At 44.2% G+C, this 22,694-nt stretch overlaps 21 pseudogenes; 3 read left to right on the top strand and 18 right to left on the bottom strand.

Annotated features, from left to right (window-relative positions):
• Positions 1-504: 504 nt before the first annotated feature.
• On the bottom strand, positions 505-623 carry LOC148267246 (5S ribosomal RNA; annotated as a pseudogene).
• A 198-nt stretch (positions 624-821) lies between these two features.
• LOC148267245 (5S ribosomal RNA) lies at positions 822-940 on the bottom strand (annotated as a pseudogene).
• A 206-nt stretch (positions 941-1,146) lies between these two features.
• LOC148267244 (5S ribosomal RNA) lies at positions 1,147-1,265 on the bottom strand (annotated as a pseudogene).
• Positions 1,266-1,472: 207 nt separating this feature from the next.
• LOC148267243 (5S ribosomal RNA) lies at positions 1,473-1,591 on the bottom strand (annotated as a pseudogene).
• A 1,578-nt stretch (positions 1,592-3,169) lies between these two features.
• LOC148267242 (5S ribosomal RNA) lies at positions 3,170-3,288 on the bottom strand (annotated as a pseudogene).
• A 1,574-nt stretch (positions 3,289-4,862) lies between these two features.
• LOC148267241 (5S ribosomal RNA) lies at positions 4,863-4,981 on the bottom strand (annotated as a pseudogene).
• A 347-nt stretch (positions 4,982-5,328) lies between these two features.
• Positions 5,329-5,447, bottom strand: LOC148267240 (5S ribosomal RNA; annotated as a pseudogene).
• Positions 5,448-8,927: 3,480 nt separating this feature from the next.
• LOC148267239 (5S ribosomal RNA) lies at positions 8,928-9,046 on the bottom strand (annotated as a pseudogene).
• Positions 9,047-9,393: 347 nt separating this feature from the next.
• Positions 9,394-9,512, bottom strand: LOC148267238 (5S ribosomal RNA; annotated as a pseudogene).
• Positions 9,513-10,336: 824 nt separating this feature from the next.
• LOC148267237 (5S ribosomal RNA) lies at positions 10,337-10,455 on the bottom strand (annotated as a pseudogene).
• A 272-nt stretch (positions 10,456-10,727) lies between these two features.
• On the bottom strand, positions 10,728-10,846 carry LOC148267236 (5S ribosomal RNA; annotated as a pseudogene).
• An 809-nt stretch (positions 10,847-11,655) lies between these two features.
• On the bottom strand, positions 11,656-11,774 carry LOC148267235 (5S ribosomal RNA; annotated as a pseudogene).
• An 813-nt stretch (positions 11,775-12,587) lies between these two features.
• On the bottom strand, positions 12,588-12,706 carry LOC148267234 (5S ribosomal RNA; annotated as a pseudogene).
• Positions 12,707-13,053: 347 nt separating this feature from the next.
• On the bottom strand, positions 13,054-13,172 carry LOC148267233 (5S ribosomal RNA; annotated as a pseudogene).
• Positions 13,173-13,518: 346 nt separating this feature from the next.
• On the bottom strand, positions 13,519-13,637 carry LOC148267232 (5S ribosomal RNA; annotated as a pseudogene).
• A 346-nt stretch (positions 13,638-13,983) lies between these two features.
• Positions 13,984-14,102, bottom strand: LOC148267231 (5S ribosomal RNA; annotated as a pseudogene).
• Positions 14,103-14,452: 350 nt separating this feature from the next.
• Positions 14,453-14,571, bottom strand: LOC148267230 (5S ribosomal RNA; annotated as a pseudogene).
• A 348-nt stretch (positions 14,572-14,919) lies between these two features.
• LOC148267229 (5S ribosomal RNA) lies at positions 14,920-15,037 on the bottom strand (annotated as a pseudogene).
• Positions 15,038-18,323: 3,286 nt separating this feature from the next.
• On the top strand, positions 18,324-18,441 carry LOC148267228 (5S ribosomal RNA; annotated as a pseudogene).
• A 1,247-nt stretch (positions 18,442-19,688) lies between these two features.
• On the top strand, positions 19,689-19,806 carry LOC148267227 (5S ribosomal RNA; annotated as a pseudogene).
• A 2,370-nt stretch (positions 19,807-22,176) lies between these two features.
• Positions 22,177-22,295, top strand: LOC148267226 (5S ribosomal RNA; annotated as a pseudogene).
• Positions 22,296-22,694: the final 399 nt, after the last annotated feature.

The raw sequence follows: 22,694 nt of genomic DNA, 5'->3' as shown, positions 1-22,694 counted from the left end.
CTCCTTCTCTTTCCCCCGTCCCCTCCCGTCATTTATTTCTTTGTGCATGCACACTTTACCTCTGCTTCTCGTTCCCACATCAAGTAAAATACCCTAGCAGCTTCACTAACATTTGCGAGTAAACCAGTAGACCATAGTTCTAGTCGCGCGTAACATTGAACGCCCCATCTACAAAAAAATCAGTGCACCAGGAAGACTTCCCAGGAGGTCATTAATCCTAGTACTACTCTCGCCCAAGCACACTAAACTGCATAGTTTTAATGGGATCCGGTGCATTAGTGATGGTATGATCGCACTCACTTAATTTCGTGCGGCAAATACATATACTCCTTCTCCTTCCCTCCCCCCTCTCGTCATTTATTTCCTTGTGCGTGCACATTGCATCTCTACTTCTCAGTCTAATATCAAGTAAAATACCCCGGTGCCTTGACTCACATTTACAAATAAACAAGTGGACCATAGTTCTAGTCGCGCGTAACATTGAATGCCCCATCTGTAAAAAAATGAGTGTAACACGCGGACTTCCAAGGAGGTCACCCATTCAAGTACTACTCTCGCCCAAGCACACTTAACTGTGGAGTTTTGATTGGATCCAGTGCATTAGTGATGGTATGATCGCACCCCTTTAATTTTGCTGCAAATACATACACTGCTTCTCCTCCCCCCCGCCCTCATTAGTTTCCTTTGCGTGCACACTGCACCTCTTCTTCTTGTTCCCATATCAAGTAAAATGTCCTAGCGCCTTGACTCATATATGCGAATATACCAATGGACCATAGTTCCTATCACGCGTAATGTCGAACGCCCTATCTACAAAAAAATTGGTGCAACACAAGGACTTCTCAGGAGGTCACCCATCCTAGTACTACTCTCGCCCAAACACACTTAACTACAAAGTTCTATTTGGATCCAGTGCATTAGTTCTAGTATGATCGCACCCGTTTCATTCTGCGCTGCAAATATATACACTCCTTCTCTTTTCCTCCCCCTCCTGTCATTTTGTTTCCTTGTGCGTGCACACTGCACCTCTGCTTCTCGTTCTAATATCAAGTAAAATTCTCCAGTGCCTTAACTCACATTTGGGAATAAACCAACATACCATAGTTCCAGTCGCGCGCAACGTCGAACGCCCCATCTGCAAAAAAATGGGGTCAACACGAGGACTTCCCAGGAGGTAACCCATCCTAGTACTACTCTCTCCCAAACACACTTAACTATGGAGTTCTGATGGGATCCGATGCATTAGTGCTGGTATGATTGCACCCGTTTCATTCCGTGCTGCAAATACATACACTCTTTCTCCTTCCCTCCCCTTTCCCGTCATTTGTTTCCTTGTGCGTGCACACTATACCTCTGCTTTTTGTTCTAATATCAAGTAAAATGCCCAGGTGTCTTGACTCACATTTGCGAATAAACCAGTAGACCGTAGTTCCAGTCACGTGCAACGTCGAACGCCCCATCTACAAAAAAAATAGGTGCAACACGAAAACTTCCCAGGAGGTCACCCATCTTAGTACTACTCTCACCCAAGCACACTTCACTATGGAGTTCTGATGGGATTCGGTGCATTAGTGCTGGTATGATCGCACTCGTTTCATTCCGCGCTAGAAATACATACACTCATTCTCCTTCCCTCCCCCCTCCCATCATTTGTTTCCTTGTGCGTGCACACTGCACCTTTGCTTCTCATTTTAATATCAAGTAAAAGGTCCCGGCGCCTCGACTCACATTTGCGAATAAACCAGCGGACCAAAGCTCCAGTCGCACGCAATGTTTATTGTGTCGTGTGAAAAAAAACAAGTGTAACACGAGGACTTTCCAAGAAGTTAGCCATCTTAGTACTACTCTCACCAAAGGATTAACTGCATACTTCTTATGGGATTCGGTGCATTAGTGCTGGTCTAATCGCACCCGTCCCATTTCGCGCTACAAATTCATGTGCCCCTTCTCCTTTCCTCCCTCCTCCTGTCATTTGTTTCGTTGTACGCGCACACTTCACCTCTGCTTCTAGTTCTAATATCAAGCAAAATGCTCCGATGCCTCGACTCTTGCCCATATAAATGGATCGCCCGCCACACTTCTATTTTCATTGTTATACTATGTAAGATACTCGTAATAACACTCTTATCACGTGATGGGCTTTAATTGAATGCACGAAAAATATTAAGCAAAATGCCCCGGCGCCATGACTCACATTTACGAATGAACCAGCAGATCGTCGCTTAATGCCCCGTCTGTAAAAAAAAGGATGCAACACGAGGACTTCCCAGGAGGTCACCCATCTAAGTACTACTCTCTCCTAAAAATGCTTAACTACGGAGTTTTGATGGGATCCGACGAATTAGTGCTAGTATGATTGCACTTGTTCCATTTCGTGCTACAAATAGATATACCCCTTCTCCTTTCCTCCCCCCCTTCGTCATTTTTCTCGCTGTGCACCCCTGCACCTCTTCTTCTAATTCTAATATCAAGCGAAATGCCCCGGTTGCTCGATTCACGCCCAGATGAACGGACCACCTGTTGCCCCTCATTATTTGTAGTTCTGCTATGGAAGATTCTTGTAAGGACACTCTTATCACGTGGTGGAATATAAATGAATGCACGAAAAATATTAAACAAAATGCCCTAGCACCACAACTCACGTTTGGAAATGACCTGACAAACTGTTGTTCCGATCGTGCGTAATGTTTATTTCCTCATGTGCACAGAAACAGGTGCAACACGAGGACTTTCCAAGAGGTCAAACATCTTAGTACTACTCTCACCCAAGGACACTTAACTGCAGAGTTCTTATGGGATTCAGTGCATTAGTGCTGGTATTATCGCACCCATCCAGTTCCGCGCTACAAGTGCATGTGCCCCTTCTCTTTCCCTCCCCTCTCTCGTCATTTGTTTCGCTGTGCGCGCATACTTTATCTCTGCTTCTAGTTCTAATATCAAGTGAAATGCTTTGGTACCTCGACTCATGCCCATATGAACGGATGGCTTGCTGCACCACTATTTTCATTATTCTACTATGTAAGATACTCGTAATAACACTCTTATCCCATGATGGGCTTTAATTAAATGCACGAAAAATTTTAAGCAAAATGCCCCGACACGTTTGCAAATGAACTGGCGGACCGTCGCTCCGGTCCTGCGTAACGTTTAACGCCCCATCTGAAAAAAAAGGGTGCAACACAAGGACTTCTCAAGAGGTCACCCATCCTATTTCTACTCTTGCCCAAAAATGCTTAACTGCGGAGTTCTGATGGGATCCGGTGAATTAGTGCTGGTATGATCACACTCATTCAATTTCCCGCTGCAAATAGATATACCCCTGTTCTTTTCCTCCCCCCTTCCATCATTTTTTTTGCTGTGCGCGCACCTTGCACCTCTGCTTCCAATTCTAATATCAAACGAAATACCCCGGCAGCTCGACTCACGCCCAGATGAACGGACCGTCTGCCACACCTCGTTTTTTATTATTCTACTTTGTAAGGTACTCGTAATGACACTCTTATCACATGGTGGACTATAAATGAATGCACAAAAAATATTAATAAAAATGCCATGGCACCGAGACTTACACTAGCGAATGAACCTGTGGACTGCATCTCCGATCGTGCGTAATACTTAACACTCCATTCGAAAAAGGATGGGTGCAACATGAGGATTCAGTGGGATTCTAATGACACTTAACTGCAGAGTTCTTATGGGATTCAGTGCATTAGTGGTAGACTGATCGCACCCGTCCCATTCCCGGTTATAAATGCATTTACCCCTTCGCCTTCCCCCCCCTCCGATCATTTGTATCACTGAACACGCACACCTCACATCTGTTTCTAGTTTTAATATCCTGCAAAATGCCCCGGCCACTCCCAAATGAATAGATTGCTCGTCGCACCTCTCTTTTCATTGTTCAACTATGTAAGATACTCGTAATAACACTCTTATCACGTGGTGGGCTATAATTGAATGCACGAATAATATTTAGCAAAATGCAACAGTGCCGTGACTCACGTTTGCGAACAAACCGGTGAACTTTCGCTCTGGTCCCGCGTAATATGTAAAGTCTCGTATGTGAAAAGAATGGTGCAACACGAGGACTTCCTAAGAGGTCACCCATCCTATTACTACTCTCGCCCAAGCATGCTTAACTGTGAAATTGGGATGGGATCCAGTGAATTAATGTTGGTATGATCAAACCTATTCTAATTTACGCTGCAAATATATATATTCTTTCTCCTTCTCGCCCCCCTCCCGTCATTTATTTCATTGTGCGTGCACACTGCACTTCTGCTTCTACTTCTAATATTAAAAAAAAAAATGCACTGACACCTCGACCCATGCCCATATAAAAGGATCGCCCGCCGCGCCTCTGTTTTCATTATTCTATTATGTAAGATACTCATAATAACACTTTTATCACGTGATTGGCTTTAATTGAATGCATGAACAAAATTAAGCAAAATGCCCTGGCGTCATGACTCATGTTTGCGAGCCAGCAGAATGTCGTTCTGGTCCCACACCCGTCCCATTCCCCACTACAAATGCATGTGCTCTTTCTCCTTCCCTGCCCCCTCTAGTCATTTTTTTCATTGTACGCGTACACCTCACCTCTGCTTCTAGTTCTAATTCAAGCGAAATGTCCCGGTGCCTCGACTCATGCCCATAGGAACGGATCACCCGATGCACCTCTATTTTTGTTGTTTTACTATGTAAGATACTCATAATAATACTCTTATCACGTGATGGACTTTAATTGAATGCACGAAAAACATTAAACAAAATGCCCCGGCACCGTGACACATGTTTGTAAATGAACCGGCTGACCGTCGCTCCAGTCCCGCGTAACATTTAACGCCCCATCTGCAAAAAGAAGGGTGCAACACGAGGACTTCCTAGGAGGTCACCCATCCTTGTACTACTCTCACCAAAACATGCTTAACTACGGAGTTTTGATGGGATCCGGTGAACTAGTGCTAGTATGATCGCACCAGTTCCATTTTGCGCTGCAAATATATATCCCTTCTCCTTCCCTCCCCCCTCCCGTCATTTGCTTCGCTGTGCGCGCAGACCTCACCACTGCTTCTAGTTCTAATATCAAGAAAAATGCCCCGGTGCCTCAACTCATGCTTATATGAACGGATCACCCACCGCACTTTTGTTTTCATTGTTCTACTATATAAGATACTTGTAATAACACTCTTATAACGTGATGGGCTTTAATTGAATGTGCAAAAAATATTAAGAAAAATGCTCTGGCGTCGTAACTCATGTTTGCGAATGAACCGTAGACTGTCGCCCCGGTCCTGCGTAACGTTTAATGCCTCGTCTGCAAAAAGAATGGTGCAACACGAGAACTTCCCAGGAGGTCACCCATCCTAGTACTACTCTCACCCAAAAACACTTAACAGTGGAGTTCCAATGGGATTTGGTGAATTAGTTCTGGTATGATTGCACTTGTTCCATTTCGCGCTGCAAGTAGATCTACCCCTTGCCCTTCCCTCCCCCTCCCATCTTTTTTTTGGTTGTGCGCGCACCCCACACCTTTGCTTCTAATTCTAATATCAAGCGAAATGCCCCGACGACTTGACTCACGCCTAGATGAACGAACCACCTACCGCACCTCATTTTTTTATTGTTCTACTATGTAAGATACTCATAAAGACACTCTTATAATGTGGTGGAGTATAAATGAATGCACAAAAATTATTTAGCAAAATGCCTTGACGCCGCGTGTAACGTTTATTTTCTCATGTGCACACAAATAGGTGCAACACAAGAACTTTCCAAGAGGTCAACTATCTTAGTACTACTCTCACCCAAGGACACTTAACTGCAGAGTTCTTATGGGAATTGGTGCATTAGTGCTGGTATTATCGAACCCGTACCATTTTGTACTACAAGTGCATGTGCCCCTTCTCCTTCCCTCCCCCCTCCCATCATTTATTTTGCTGTGCGTGCACACCTCACCTCTACTTCTAGTTCTAATATCAAGTAAAATGCCCTGGCATCTCGACTCCTGCCCATATTAACGAATCGCTCGCCACACCTCTGTTTTTGTTGTTCTACTATGTAAGATACTTGTAATAACACTCTTATCACGTGATGGGATTTAATAGTATGCATGAAAAATATTAAGCAAAATGTCCCAACGCCGTGACTCATGTTTACGAATGAACACGAGGATCATCGCTCTGGTCTCGTGTAAAATTTAATGCCCCGTCTGGAAAAAGAAGGGTGCAACATGAGGACTTCTTAGGAGGTCACCCATCCTAGTACTTTTCTCGCCCAAAAATGTTTAACTACAGAGTTCTGATGGGATCCGGTAGATTAGTACTGGTATGATACCACTCGTTCCATTTCGTGCTGCAAATTCCTCTTTTCCTCCCCCCTCCCATCATTTGTTTCGCTGTGCGCATACCTCGCCTCTGCTTTTAACTCTAATATTAAGCGAAATGCTCTGGCAGCTCAACTTGCGCTCAGATGAATGAACCGTCCGCCGCACCTCATTTTTTTTATTCTACTATCTAAGCTGCTCATAATGACACTCTTATCACATGGTGGACTATAAATGAATGCACAAAAAATATTAAGCAAAATGCCATGGCGCTAAGACTCACACCGACGAATGATCCCGCAGACCGTCGCTCCGGTCCTGCGTAATGTTTAATGCCCCGTATGCAAAAAGAAGGGTGCAACATGAGAACTTCCCAAGAGATCACCCATCCTAGTACTACTCTCGCACAAGCATGAGTGTTATCGCACATGTTTTAGTTTGCGCCGCACATACATACAACCCTTCTTCTTCCCTCTCCCCTCCTGTCATTTGTTTCACTGTGCGTGCACCTCACCTCTTCTTCTAGTTCTAATATCAAGCAAAATGCCCCGCTGCCTCGACTCATGTCTATATGAACGGATCGCTTGCTGCACCTCACTTTTCATTGTTCTACTATCTAAGATACTCGTAATTACATTCTTATTACGTGATAGGCTTTAATTAAATATGCAAAAAATATTAAGCAAAATGCTCTCACGCTGTGACTAACGTTTTTGAATGAACCAGCAGACCGTCACTTTGATCCCGCATAATGTTTAACGCCCCTTATGCAAAAAGAATGGTATACCACGAGAACTTCACAGCAGATCATCAATCCTAGTACTACTCTCACCCAAGCACGTTTAACTGTGGAGTTCCAATGGGATCCGGTGAACTAATGCTGGTATGATCGCACCCATTCTAGTTTGCACTGCAAATACATTGCCCCTTCTCCTTCCTTCTCCCCTCCCGTCATTTGTTTCGCTGTGCGTGCACCTCACCTCTACATCAAATTCTAATATTAAGCGAAATGACTCGACGCCTCGACTCATGTCCATATGAACGGATCGTGCTGCACCTCATTTTTCGTCGTTCTACTATTTAAGATGCTCATAAGGACACTCTTATCAGGTGATAGGCTTTAATTGAATACGCAAAAAATATTAAGCAAAATGCAACGGCGCCATGACTCACATTTGTGAATGAACCGGCTGACCATCACTCCGGTCCTGAAAAATGTTTAACACCCCGTCTTCAAAAAGACGGGTACAACACGGGAACTTCAAAGGAGGACACCTATCCTAGTACTATTCTCGCCCAAGCACACTTAACTGCGGAGTTTTGATGGGATCTGGTGAACTATTACTGGTATGATCTCAACCGATCTAATTTACGCCGCAAAGACATATACCCCTTCTCCTTCCTTCTCCCCTCCCATCATTTGTTTCGCTGTGTGCATACCTCACCTCTTATTCTAGTTCAAATATCAAGCGAAATGCCCCGACGCCTCGACTAATGCCCATATGAATGGATTGCCCTCTCCATCTCGTTTTTCATTATTCTATTATGTAAGATGCTCTAAATGACACTCTTATCACGTGATGGGCTTTAATTGAACGCGAAAAAAATTTTAAGCAAAATGTCCCAACGCTGTGACTCACGTTTGTGAATGAATCGGTGGACCGTTGCTCTGGTCCCGCGTAATGTTATCGCTCCGTCTGCAAAAAGAAAGGTGCAGCATAAGGACTTCCCAAGAGGTCACCTATCCTAGTACTACTCTTGCCAAAGCACGCTTAATTGTGGAGTTCTGATGGGATTCGGTGAACTAGTGCTGGTATGATCGCACCCATTCTATTTTACGCCACAAATACATATACCCCTTCTCCTTCACTCTCCCCTCCCGTCATTTGTTTCTTTGTGCACGCACCTAAGCTCTACTTCTAGTTCTAATATCAAGTGAAATGCCCGGTGCCTTGACTCATGCCCATATGAACAGATCACCTGCCCCACCTCATTTTTTGTTGTTCTACTATTTAAGCTGCTTGCAATGACACTCTCATGACATGATTGGCTTTAGTTGAATGCGCGAAAAATATTAAGCAAAATGCTCCAGTGCCGTGACTCACGTTTGCAAATGAACCGACAAACCGTCGCTCTGGTCCCGCGTAACGTTTAACACTCCGTCTGCAAAAATAAGGGTGTAACATGAGGACTTCCGAGGAACCACCCATCCTCGTTCTACTCTTGCCCAAACACACTTAACAGCGGAGTTCTAATGGGATCTGTGAACTGGTGCTGCTATGATCGCACAAATTATTGTTTGCGACGCAAATACATATACCCCTTCCCCTTCCCTCTCCCTTCACCTTTGCTTCTAGTTTTAGTATCAAGCGAAATGCCCCAGCACCTCGACACATGCCCATATGAACCGAATGCCTACCGCACCTCATTTTTCTACTATGTAAGATGCTTGCAATGACACTCGCATCACGTGATAGACTTTAATTGAATGCGCAAAAAATATTAAGTGAAATGCCATAGCGTCTTGACTCATGTTTGTGAATGAACTGGCGGACCATCACTCCAGTCCTGTGTAATGTTTAATGCCCCATTCGCAAAAAGAAGGGTGCAACATGAGGAATTCCCAGGAGGTCAACCATCCTAGTACTACTCTCGCCCAAGCACGCATAACTGTGGAGTTCTGAATGGATCCGGTGAATTATTGCTAGTATGATCGCAACCTTTCTTATTTGCGCCGCAAATACATATGCCCCTTCTCCTTCCCTCTTCCATCCCGTCATTTGTTTTACTGTGCGTGCACCTCACCTCTGCTTCTAGTTCTAATATCAAGCGAAATGCCTCGACGCCTCGTCTCATGCCCATATGAATGGATCGCCCGCCGCACCTCGTTTTTTATTGTGCTATTATTTAAGATGCTCACAATGACACTCTTATCATGTGATGGGCTTTAATTGAATGTTGAAAAAATATTAAGCAAAATGCCCCAGTGCCGTGACTCACGTTTGCGAATGAACAGGTGGACCGTCGCTCTTGTCCCGCGTAACGTTAACACCCCGTCTGTAAAAAGAAGGGTGCAACACGGGAACATCCTAGGAGATCACCCATCCTAGAACTACTCTCACCCAAGCACGTTTAACTGCAGAGTTCAGATGAGATCTGGTGAATTATTGCTGGTATGATCGCACCCTTTCTTATTTACACCGCAAATACATATGCCCATGCTCTTCCCTCTCCCTTACCATCATTTATTTTGTTGTGCGCGCACCTCACCTCTGTTTTTAGTTCTAATATCAACTGAAATGCCCCGACGCCTTGATTCATGCCCATACGAACGAATTACCTGCCACACCTCATTTTTCATTGTTCTATTTTTTAAGGTGCTTGTAATGATACTCTTATCATCTTATGGGCTTTAATTGAATGATGAAAAAATATTAAACAAAATGCCCTGGTGCCGTGACTCACGTTTGCAAATGAACCGACAAACCGTCGCTCTGGTCTCGTGTAACGTTTAACGCTCTATCTGCAAAAATAATGGTGCAACATGAGGACTTCCCAGGAGGTCACCAGTCCTAGTACTACTCTCGCCCAAGATCCTTTAATTACGGAGTTCTGATGGGATCGGGTGAACTAGTGCTGGTATGATCGCAACCATTCTGGTTTGCCCCATAAATACATATACCCCTTCTCCTTCACTCTCCCCTCTCGTCATTTATTACGCTGTGCCCGCACCTCACCTCACCTCACCTCTTCTTCTAGTTCTAATATCAAGCAAAATGCTCCGGCACCTCGACTCATGCCCAGATGAACGGATCGCCCGCCGCATCTCATTTTTTGTTGTTTTCCTATTTAAGATGCTCGCAATGACACTCTTATCACGTGATGGGTTTTAATTGAATGCTGGAAAAATATTAAGTAAAATGCCTTGGTGCTGTGACTTACATTTACAAATGAATTGGCGAACCATCACTTCGGTACCGTTGAATGTTTAACACCCCGTCTGCAAAAAGAAGGGTGTAACACGAGAACTTCCGAGGAGATCACCCATCCTAGTATTACTCTTTCCCAAGCACGCTTAACTGCAGAGTTCTGATGGGATTTGGTGAACTAGTGCTGGTATGATCGCACCCCTTCAAGTTTGTGCTGAAATACAAATACCACTTCTTCTTCACTCTCCCCTCCCATCATTTGTTTCGTTGTGTGCGCACCTCACCTCACCTCATTTTTTGTTGTTCTACTATTTAAGATACTCACAATGACACTCTTATTACGTGGTAGGCTTTAATTGAATTCGCAAAAAAATTAAGCAAAATTCCGTGGCACTGTGACTCACTTTTGCTAATGAACCGGCGGACCATCGCTCTGGTCCTGTGTAATATTTAACACCTCTTCTGCAAAAAGAAGGGTGCAACACAAGGACTTCTCAAGTGGTCACCCATTATAGCACTAAACTCGCCCAAACAGGCTTAACTGCGGAGTTCTGATGGGATCCGGTGAACTAGTGCTTGTATGATCACACCCATTCTAGTTTGCGCCGCAAATACATATACCCCTTCTCCCTCCCTCTCCCCTCCCATTATTTGTTTCACTGTGCGCGCACCTTATCTCTGCTTCTAGTTCTAATATCAAGCGAAATGCCCCAACGCCTTGACATATGCCCATATGAACTAATCGCCCGCCGCAACTCGTTTTTCATTATTATACTATTTGAGATACTTGCAATGAAACTCTTATCATGTGATGGGCTTTAATTGAATGCGCAAAAAATATAAAGCAAAATGTCTCGGTACCGTGACTCATGTTTGCGAATGAACCGGCAGACCATCGCTCCGGTCCCGCATAACATTTAATGTATTGTCTGCAAAAAGAAGGGTGCAACACTAGGACTTCCTAAGAGGTCACCCATCCAACTCTCGCCCAAGCACGCTTAACTTCGGAGTTCTAATGAGATCCGGTGAACTAGTGTTGGTATGATCGGATCTGTTCTAGTATGCGTTGTAAATACCTATACCCCTTCTCCTTCACACTCCCCTCCTATCATTTGGTTCTTTGTACATGCACCTCACCTCTATTTCTAGTTATAATATCAAGCGAAATGCTCCGGTGCCTCGAATCATGCCCATATGAACAAATCGCCCGCCGTACCTCATTTTTTGTTATTCTACTATTTAAGCTGATCGCAATGACACTCTTATCACGTGATTGGCTTTAACTAAATGCGCAAAAAAATATTAAGCAAAATGCACCAACCCGTGACTCACGTTTATGAATGAACTGGCGAACCATCGCTCCAGTCCCACGTAACGTTTAACGCCCCGTCTGTAAAAAGAAGGGTGCAACACAAGGACTTCCTAAGAGGTCACCCATCCTAGTACTAGTCTCGTCCAAGCACGCTTAACTTCGGAGTTCTGATTGGATCGAGTGAACTAGTACTGGTATAATCACACCTTTTCTAGTTTGCGCCGTAAATAGATATACCCTTTTCCCTTCACTCTCCCCTCCCCTCATTTGTTTCTCTGTACGCGCACCTCACCTCTGCTTCTAGTTCTAATATAAAGCGAAATTCCCCAGCACCTCGACTCATACCCATATGAACGAATCGCCCCCTGCACCTCATTTTTTATTGTTCTACTATTTAAGATGCTCGTAATGACACTATGATCACGTGATGGGCTTTAATTGAATGTACAAAAAATATTATTCAAAATGCCCCAGCGCCGTGACTCACGTTTGCAATTGAACCGGTGGACCGTCACTCCAGTCCCACGTAACATTTAATGCCCTGTCTGCAAAATGAAGGGTGCAACATGAAAACTTCCTAAGAGGTCACCCATCCTAGTACTACACTTACCCAAGCACGCTTAACTGCGGAGTTTTGGTGGGATCCGATGAACTAGTGCTAGTATGCTCGCACTCGTTCTGGTTTCCACCGTAAATAGATATACCCCTTCTCTTTCACTCTCCTCTCCCATCATTTTTTTCTCTGAGCGTGCACCTCACCTCTACTTGTAGTTTTAATGTCAACCGAAATGCCCCGGTGCCTCGACTCATGCCCATATAAACGGATCACCCGTTGCACCTCATTTTTTGTTGTTATACTTTTTAAGATGCTCGTAACGACACTCTGATCACGTGATGGGTTTTAATTGAATACGCAAAAAATATTATGTAAAATGCCCCGACACCGTGGCTCACGTTTGTGATTGAACTGGTGGACTATCGCTCCGGTCCCACGTAACGTTTAGCCCCGTCTGTAAAATGAAGGGTGCAACACGAAGACTTCCTAAGAGGTCACCCATCCTAGTACTACACTCGCTCAACCACGCTTAACTGTGGAGTTATGATGGGATCCAGTAAACTAGTGCTGGTATGATTGCACCCATTCTGGTTTGCGCTGCAAATACATATACCCCTTCTCCTTCACTCTCCCCTCCCGTCATTTTTTTCTATGAGCGCGCACCTCACCTCTACTTCTAGTTCTAATATCAACCGAAATGCCCCAGCGCCTCGACTCATGCCCATATGAACGAATGGCCCGCCGTGCCTTATTTTTCGTTGTTCTACTTTTTAAAATTCTCGCAATGACACTCTCATCTCGTGATGGACTTTAATTGAATGCATGAAAAACATTAAGCAAAATGCCTCGGTACTATGACTCACGTTTGTGTATGAATCGGCGGACCGTTGCTCCTGTACTGCGTAATGTTAACGCTCCATCTGCAAAAAGAAGGTTGCAAAACGAGAACTTCCTAGGAGGTCACCCATCCTAATACTACTCGCGCCCAAGCACGCTTAGCTGCAAAGTTCTAATGGGATCCGGTGAAGTAGTGCTAGTATGATCGCACCCTTTTCTATTTGTGCTGCAAATAAATATTCGCCTTCTCCTTCCCATTCCCCTCCCATCATTTGTTTCACTGTGCGCACACCTCACCTTTGCTACTAGTTCTAATATCAAGTGAAATGCCCCGGCACCTCGACTCATGCCCATATGAACGGATCGCCCGCCGCACCTCGTTTTTCATTATTTTTTATTTAAGATACTCACAATGACACTCTTATCACGAGATGGACTTTAATTCAATGCGTAAAAAATATTAAGCAAAATGCCCCAGCGTTGTGACTCACGTTTGCGAATGAACTGGTCGACCGTCGCTTAAGTCCTGCGTAACGTTTAATGCCTGTCTGCAAAAAGAAGAGTGCAACACGAAGATTTCCCAGGAAGTCACCCATCCTAGTACTACTCTCGCCCAAACACGCTTGACTGCGGAGTTCTAATGGGATTCGGTGAACTAGTGCTCGTATGATCACACTCGTTCTAGTTTGCTCCACAAATATATATACCCCTTCTACTTCTGTCTCCCCTCCTGTCATTTGTTTCACTTTGCGCGCACCTCGCCTCTGCTTCTAGTTCTAATATCAAGCGAAATGCTGACGCCTTGACTCATGCCTATATGAACGGAACACACGCCGTACCTTTGTTTTTGTTGTTCTATTATGTAAGATACTCATAATAAAACTCTTATCACGTGATAGGCTTTAATTGAATGCACGAAAAATATTAAGCAAAATGCCCTGGCATCGTGATTCACGTTTGCGAATGAAACGGTGGACCATCGATCTTACCCCGCGTAATGTTTAACACCCCGTCTTTAAAAAGATGGGTGCAACACGAGAACTTCCTAGGAAGTCACCCATCTTAGAACTACTCTTGCCCAAGCACGCTTGCCTATAAAGTTCTAATGGGATCTAGTGAATTAATGCTGGTATTATCACACCTGTTCTAGCTTGCGCCGAAAATACATATACCTCTTCTCCTTCCCTCCCTTGTCCCATCATTTGTTTTGCTGTGCGCGTACACCTCACATTTACTTCTAGTTCTAATATCAAGCGAAATGCTCCAGTGCCTCGACTCATGCCTATATGAATGGATTGCCCACCGCACCTCATTTTTCGTTCTTCTATTATGTAAGGTGCTCGCAATGACACTCTTATCACGTGATGGATTTTAATTGAATGCGTAAAAATTATTAAGCAAAATGCCCTGGCACCATGACTCACGTTTGCGAATGAACAGGGGGACTGTCGCTCCAGTCCCGCGTAACATTTAATGCCCCGTCTGCAAAAAGAAGGGTGCAACATGAGGGCTTCCTAGGAGATCACCCATCCTAGTACTACTCTCACCCAAACACGCATAACTGTAGAGTTTTGATGGGATCCGGTGAATTAGTGCAGGTATGATCGCACCCTATCTTGTTTGCGCCGCAAATACATATACCACTTCTCCTTCCCTCTCCCTTCCTGTTATTTGTTTCGCTGTGTGCGCAACTCACCTCTATTTCTAGTTCTAATATAGAGTGAAATATCCTAACACCTTGACTCATGCCCATATGAATGGATCGCCCGCCGCACCTCATTTTTTATTTTTCTACTATTTAAGATGCTCACAATGACACTCTCATCACGTGATGGGCTTTAATTGAATGCATGAAAAGTATTAAGCAAAATGCCCCGGCATCGTGACTCACGTTTGTGAATGAACCGGTAGATCGTCACTTCAGTCCCACGTAACATTTAATGCCCCATCTGCAAAAGGAAGGGTGCAACACGAGTGCTTCCTAAGAGGTCACCCATCATAGTACTGCTCTCGCCCAAGCACGCTTAACTGCAAAGTTCTGATGGATCTAGTGAACTAGTGCTGGTATGATTGCATCCCTTCTAATTTGCACCGCAAAGACATATATCCCTTCTCCTTCCCTCTCTCTTCCCGTCATTTGTTTCATTGTGCGCGCAACTCACCTCTACTTCTAGTTCTAATATCAAGCGAAATGCCCCAGCGCCTCGACTCATGTCTATATGAACGGAACACCCGCTGCACCTTTTTTTTGTTATTTTACTATGTAAGATGCTCGTAATAATAATCTTTTCACGTGGTGGGCTATAATTGAATGCACGAATAATATTAAGCAAAATGCCCCGGCACTGTGACTCACGTTTGCGAATGAACCGACGGATTATCGCTCTAGTCCCGCCCTGACACCAAGCGCAACATTTAACGGCCCATCTACAAAAAGAAAATTACAACACGAGTACTTCGCAGGAAGTCACCCATCCTAGTATTACTCTTGCCCAAAAAAGCTAAACTGCGGAGTTCTGATGAAATGAATATCAAGCGAAATGCCACAGGGGCTCGACTCATGCCCAAATGAAATGAATGCACAAAAAAAATTAAGTAAAATGCCCTGACACCATGACTCACATTTACGAATAAACCGTCGGACAATGGTTCTGGTCGCGCGTAATGTTAATGCCTCGTGTGCAGAAAACCGGGTGTAACACGAGGACTTTTCAAGAGGTCAACAATCTTAGTACTGCTCTCACCAAAGGATACTTAACTGCAGAGTTCTTATGGGATTCGGTGCATTAGTGCTGGTCTGATCGCACTCGTCCCATTCCGCACTACAAATGCATGTGCCCCTTCTCGTGCTGGTCTGATCGCACCCATCCCATTCCGCGCTATAAATGCATGTGCCTCTTCTCCTTCCCTCCCCCCTCCCGTCATTTATTTCACTGTACGCGCACCCCTCACCTCTGCTTCTAATTCTAATATCAAGCGAAATGCCCCGGTGCCACGACTGATGCCCATATGAACAGATCGCGTACTACACTTCTATTTTTATTGTTCTACTATGTAAGATACTCCTAATAACACTCTTATCACGTGATGGGCTTTAATTGAATGCACAAAAAATATTACACAAAATGCCCCAGCGCCATGACTCACATTTGTGAATGAACTGGTAGACTGTCGCTCCGGTCCCGCGCAACGTTTAACGCCCCCGTCTACAAAAATAAGGGTGCAACATGAGGACTTCTCAGGAAGTCACCCATACTAGTACTACAATCACCCAAAAATGCTTAACTGTGGAGTTCTGATGGGATTCAGTCAATTAGTGTTGGTATGATCGCACCTATTCTATTTTGCACTGCAAATACATATACCCCTTCTCCTTTTCTCCCCCCTCGCGTCATTTTTTTTGCTATGCACGTACCCTGCACCTCTGCTTCTAATTTTAATATCAAGCGAAATACTCCGGCGGCTCGACTCATGCCTAGATGAACGGACCGTTCGTCGCACCTCATTTTTTATTATTCTACTATGTAACCTACTCGTAATGACATTCTTATCACGTGGTGGACTATAAATGAATGGCACCAAGACTCACGCCAACGAATGAACCAGTGGATTGCGTCTCCAGTTGTGCGTAATGCTTAATGCTCCATCTGAAAAAAGACAGGTGCAACACAAGGATTCAGTGGGATTCAAAGGACACATAACTATAGAGTTCTTATGGGATTCAGTGCATTAGTGCTGGAGTGATCGCGCCCGTCCCATTCCTTGCTACAAATGCATGTGCCCCTTCACCTTTCCTCCCCCCTCCAATCATTTGTATCACTGTACACGCACACCTCATCTTTTATTCTAGTTTTAATATCAAGCAAAATGCCCCGACCATGCCTAGATGAACAGATCGCCTGCCTCACCTCTGTTTTCATTGTTCTACTATCTAAAAAACTCGTAATAATACTCTTCTCATGTGGTGGGATATACTAGGATCCGTTTAACTAATGCACTGGATTCCATCAAAACTCTGTAGTTAAGTGTACTTAGGTGAGGGTTGTACTAGGATGGGTGACCTCTTGGAAAGTTCTCTTACTGGACCCATCTTTTTTTCAAACTAGGTGTTAAAAATTATGCGAAACCTAAGACATGGTCCACCGGTTCATTTGTCATCGTGAGTCACGGCACTAGAGCATTTTTCTTAATATTTTTTGTAAATCCATTTATATTCCACCACGTGATAAGAGTGTTATTATGAGCATCTTAAATAATAGAACAACCAAAACAGAGGTGCGGTGGGTGATCCGTTCATCTGGGTGTGATTCGAGGCAATGGTTCATTTTGCTTGATATTACAACTAGAAGTAGAGGTGCGGTGTCCACGCAGAGCGAAACAAATGATGGGAGGGGGAGGTAAAGAGAAGGGGTATATGTATTTGAAGTGCAAAATGGGACAGGTAGGATCATACTAACACTAATGCATCGTATCGCATCATAACTCTGCAGTTAAGCGTGTTTCGGTGAGAGTAGTACTAGATGAGTGACCTCCTGGAAAGTGCTCCTGTTGCACCTATCTTTTTACGGACAGGGTGTTAAATGTTACACACGACTAGAGCCATAGTCCGCTGTTCATTTAACGTCGTGAGTCGCCACACCGAGGTATTTTGCTTACCTTTTTTTTGTGCACTCATTTATAGTCCACCACGTGATAAGAGAGTCATTATGAGCATCTTACATAGTAGAACAATGAAAAAAAAAGGTGTCGCGGGTGGTCCTTTAATCTGGGCATGAGTCGAGGCGTTGGGGCATTTTGCTTGATATTAGAACTAGAAACAGAGATGCAGTGTGCGTGCACAGTGAAAAAAATGACGGAAGAGGGGAGGAAAGGAGACGAGGTATATGTATTTATAATGCACAATGGAAGGGGTGCGATCATACCAGCACTAATGCACCGGATCCCATCGAACTATGCAGTTAAGCATGCTCAGGCGAGAATAGTACTACAATCGGTAACCTCCTAAGAAGTCCTCGTGTTGCACTGTCTTTTTACAAACGGGGGGTAAAACAATACACATGATCGGACCCACAATCTGCTGGCGTGAGTAGTGTCGCCAGAAAATTTTGCTTACTATTTTTTCGTGCATTCATTTATAGTCTACCACATGATAAGAGTGTCATTACGAGCATCTTACATAATAGAATAAAGAAAAATGAGGTACTACAGCCGATCCTTTCTTTTGGGCATGAGTCGAAGCGTCGGGGTATTTTACTTGATATTAAAACTATTAATAGAGGTGCGGTGTGTGCGCACAGTGAAAATAATGACGGATGGGGGGAGGGAAGGAGAAGGCATATATGTATTTGCAGCATGGAATGGAAGGGGTGCAATCATACTAGCACTAATGCACTAGATCCCATCGAACTTTGTTGTTAAGCGTGCTTGGGCGAGAGCAGTACTAGGATGGGTGACCTCCTGGGAAGTCCTCGTGTTGTACTTGTTTTTCTGCGAACGGGGTGTCAAACGTTATGCGCGATCGGAGCCACAGTTCGCCGGCATGAGTAGCGATGTTGAAACATTTTGCTTAATATTTTACGTGCAGTTATTTATAGTCCACCACGTGATAAGAGTCTCATTACGAGAGTCTTACATAGTAGAATAATGAAAAAAGAGGTACAGCGGGCCTCCGTTCTTCTGGGCGTGAGTCGAAGCGACATGGCATTTTGCTCTATATTAGAACTAGAAGCAGAGATGCGGTATGCCCGTACAACGAAATAAATGATGAGAGGGGGGAGGGAAGGAGAAGGGCTATATGTATTTCCAGCTGGGAATGGGACAGTTGTGATCATACAAACACTAATGCACAAGATCCCATCAAAATTCTGTAGTCAAGCGTGCTTGGGCGAGATTAGTTCTAGGATGGGTGACCTCTTAGAAAGTTCTCGTGTTGAACCCATCTTTTTGTAGATGGGGTGTTAAACGTCAAGCACGATCGGAGCCACAGTCTGCCGATGTGAATCGTGGGGCCTGAAAATTTTGCTTAATATTTTTCGTGCATTCATTTATAGTCCACCACGTGATAAGAGTGTCATTACGAGTATCTTACATAATATAATAACGAAAAATGAGGTACGGCGGACAATCCATTCATCTGGGCGTGAGTTGAGACATTGGGATATTTTGCTTGATATTAGAACTAGAAGCAGATGTGTGGTGTATGCGCACAACAAAACAAATGATGAGAGGGGGGAGGGAAGGAGAAGGGGTATATGTACTTACAGCGTGGAATGGAAGGGATGCAATCATACCTGCACTAATGCACTAAATCCCATCGAATTTCGTAGTTAAGTGTGCTTGGGCGGAAGTAGTACTAGGATGGGTGACCTCCTTGAAAGTCCTCATGTTTCACTCATCTTTCTGCTAACGGGATGTTAAAAATTATGCGCGATTAGAGCCATTGTCCCCCGACATGAGTCGCGATGCCGAGACATTTTTCTTAATATTTTTCATGCATTCATTTATAGTTCACCATGTGATAAGAGTGTCATTATGAGCGTCTTACATAGTAGAATAATGAAAAATGAGGTACAGCGGGTAGTCCATTCATCTGGGCATGAGTCGAGGCACCGGAGCATTTTGCTCTATATTATAACTATAAACAGAGGTGCAGTGTTCGTGCATAACGAAACAAATAACAGGGGGGAGGGAGGGAGAAGAGCTATATGTATTTGTAGTACAAAATAGAAGAGGTACGATCATCCTACCACTAATGCACCGGATCCCATCGAACTCTGTAGTTGAGCGTGCTTTGGCGAGAGTAGTACTAGGATGGGTGACCTTCTGGGAAGTCCTCGTGTTGCGCTTGTTTTTTTATGGATGGGGCATTAAACGTTATGCATGATAGGAGCCATAGTCTGTTGGCGTGAGTCGCGGCGCCAGAATATTTTGTTTAATATTTTTCATGCATTCATTTATAGTCCACCACATATTAAGAGTGTCATTGCGAGCATCTTACATAGTAGAACAATGAAAAATGAGGTACGACTGGTTGTCCATTTATCTAGGTGTGAGTCGAGGTGCCCAGATATTTCACTTGATATTAGAACTAGAAACAGAGGTGTAGTGTGCTCGCACAGCGAAACAAATGACGGAAGGGGGGAGAGAAGGAGAAGGGGTATATGTATTTGCAGCACGGAATGGAAGGGGTTCGATCATACCAACACTAATGCACCGCATCTTGTTGAAGTCCTCTATTAAGCATGCTCTAGTGAAAGCAGTACTAGGATGGGTGACCTCCTGCGAAGTCCTCGTGTTCCACCCGTCTTTTTATAGACAGGGCGTTAAATGTTATGCATGACGGGAGCCACAATTCGCCAGTGTGAATCACGGCGCTGGGACATTTTACTTAATACTTTTCATGCATTCATTCATAGTCCATCACGAGATAAGAATATCATTACGAGTATCTTACATAGTAGAACAACAAAAATAGAGTTGTGGCGGGTGGTCTGTTTATCTAAGTATGAGTCGAGACACCTGGGCATTTTGCTTGATATTAGAACTAGAAACAGAGGTGCGGTGTGCACGCACAACAAAATAAATGACAAGAGAGGAGAGGGAAGGAGAAGTGGTATATGTATTTGCAGCGTGGAATGGAAGTGGTGCTTAATATTATTCGTGTATTCAATTATATCCCACCACGTGATAGAGTGTTATTACAAGTATCTTACATAATAGAACAATGAAAACAGAGGTGCGGAAGGTGATTTGTTCATCTGGGCATGGCTGGGGCATTTTGCTTGATATTAAAACTAGAAATAGAGATGAGGTGTGCGTGTACAATGATACAAATGATCGGAAGGGGGAGGGAAGGTGAAGGGACACATGCATTTGTAGCGGGGAATGGGACGAGCGCGATCAATCCCACACTAATGCACTGAATCCCATAAGAACTCTACAGTTAAGTATCCTTTGAATCCCGCTGAATCCTCGTGTTGCACCTGTCTTTTTTCAGATGGAGCATTTAGCATTACGCACAACCAGAGACGCAGTCCACTAGTTCATTCGCTAGCGTGAGTCTTGGCGCCATTATTTATAGTCCACCACGTGATAACAATGTCATTACGAGCAGGTTATATAGTAGAATAATAAAAAATGAGGTGCGGCAGACGGTCCGTTCATCTGGGCATGAGTCGAGCCACTGGGGCCTTTTGCTTGATATTAGAATTAGAAGCAGAGGTACGGGGTGCGCGTACAGCAATAAAAATGACTGGAGGGGGGAGGGAATGAGAAGAGGTATATGTATTTGCAGCATGAAATGGAATAGGTGCAATCATACCAATACTAATTCACCGAATCCCATCAAAACTCCATTGTTAAGCATTTTTGGGCGAGGATAGTACTAGGATGGGTGACTTCCTGGGAAGTCCTCGTGTTACACCCTTCTTTTTGCAGATGGGGCTTTAAACGTTGCACGGGACCGGAGCGACGTTCTGCCGGTTCATTCACAAATGTGAGTCACGGTGCTGGGGCATTTTGCCTAATATTTTTTGTGCATTCAATTAAAGCTCATCACGTGATAAGAGTGTTATTACGAGTATCTTACATAGTAGAATAATGAAAATAGAAGTGTGGCAGGCAATCTGTTCATATGGGCATGAGTTGAGGCGCCAGAACATTTTTCTTGATATTAGAACTAAAAACAGAGGTGAGGGGTGCGCATACAACGAAACAAATGACAAGAGGGGGGAGGGAAGGAGAAGGGGCACATGCATTTGTAGCGTGGAATGGGACGGGTGCAATCAGACCAGCACGAGAAGGGGCACATCCATATGTAGCACAGAATGGGACGGGTGCGATTAGACCAGCACTCATGCACCAAATCCCATAAAAACTCTGCAGTTAAGTGTTTTTTGATGAGAGTAGTACTAAGATTGTTGACCTCTTAAAAAGTCTTCATATTACACCTATTTTTTTGCACATGAGACATTAAACGTTACACGCGACCAGAACCACGGTCCGTTGGTTCATTCGCAAACGTGAGTTGCAACGTCAATGCATTTTGCTTAATTTTTTTCGTGCATTCATTTCATTTGGGTGTGAGTCGAGCCGTCGAGGCATGTTGTTTGATATTAGAATTAGAAGCAGAGGTGCGGGGTACGCGTACAGCAAGAAAAATGACGGGAGTGGGGAGGGAAAGAGAAGGGGTATATTTATTTGCAGCGCGACATAGAACGGGTGCGATCATACCAGCACTAATTCACCAGATCCCATTAGAACTCCGTAGTTAAGCGTTTTTGGGTGAGAGTAGTACTAAGATGGTTGACCTCTTGGAAAGTCCACGTATTGCACCCTTCTTTTTGCACATGAGGTAATGAACATTACGTGCGATCGGAACCACGATCCATCGGTTAATTTGCAAACGTGAGTCACGGCGTCAGGGCATTTTGCTTAATATTTTTCGTGCATTCATTTATAGTCCACCACGTTATAAGAGTCTCATTACGAGCATTTTACATAGTAGAACAACGAAAAATGAGGTGCGGTGGGCGGTCCGTTTATCAAAATGCTGGTATGATCAAACCTATTATAATTGGCGCTGCAAATACATATATTCCTTCTCCTCTTCGCCCCCCTCCCATCATTTATTTCGCTGTGCGTGCACACCGCACGTCTGCTTTTAGTTCTAATATCAAAGGAAATGCACCAGTGCCTTGACCCATGCCCTTATGAAAGGATCGCCCGCCGTGCCTC

This window comes from Carica papaya, chromosome 3 (genome assembly GCF_054855325.1).
Source record: "Carica papaya isolate Zhongbai chromosome 3, ASM5485532v1, whole genome shotgun sequence".
NCBI classification, from domain to species: Eukaryota; Viridiplantae; Streptophyta; class Magnoliopsida; order Brassicales; family Caricaceae; genus Carica; species Carica papaya.
The sequence above is the reverse complement of the archived record's forward strand: the minus strand, read 5'-3'. Positions and strand labels throughout refer to the sequence as shown.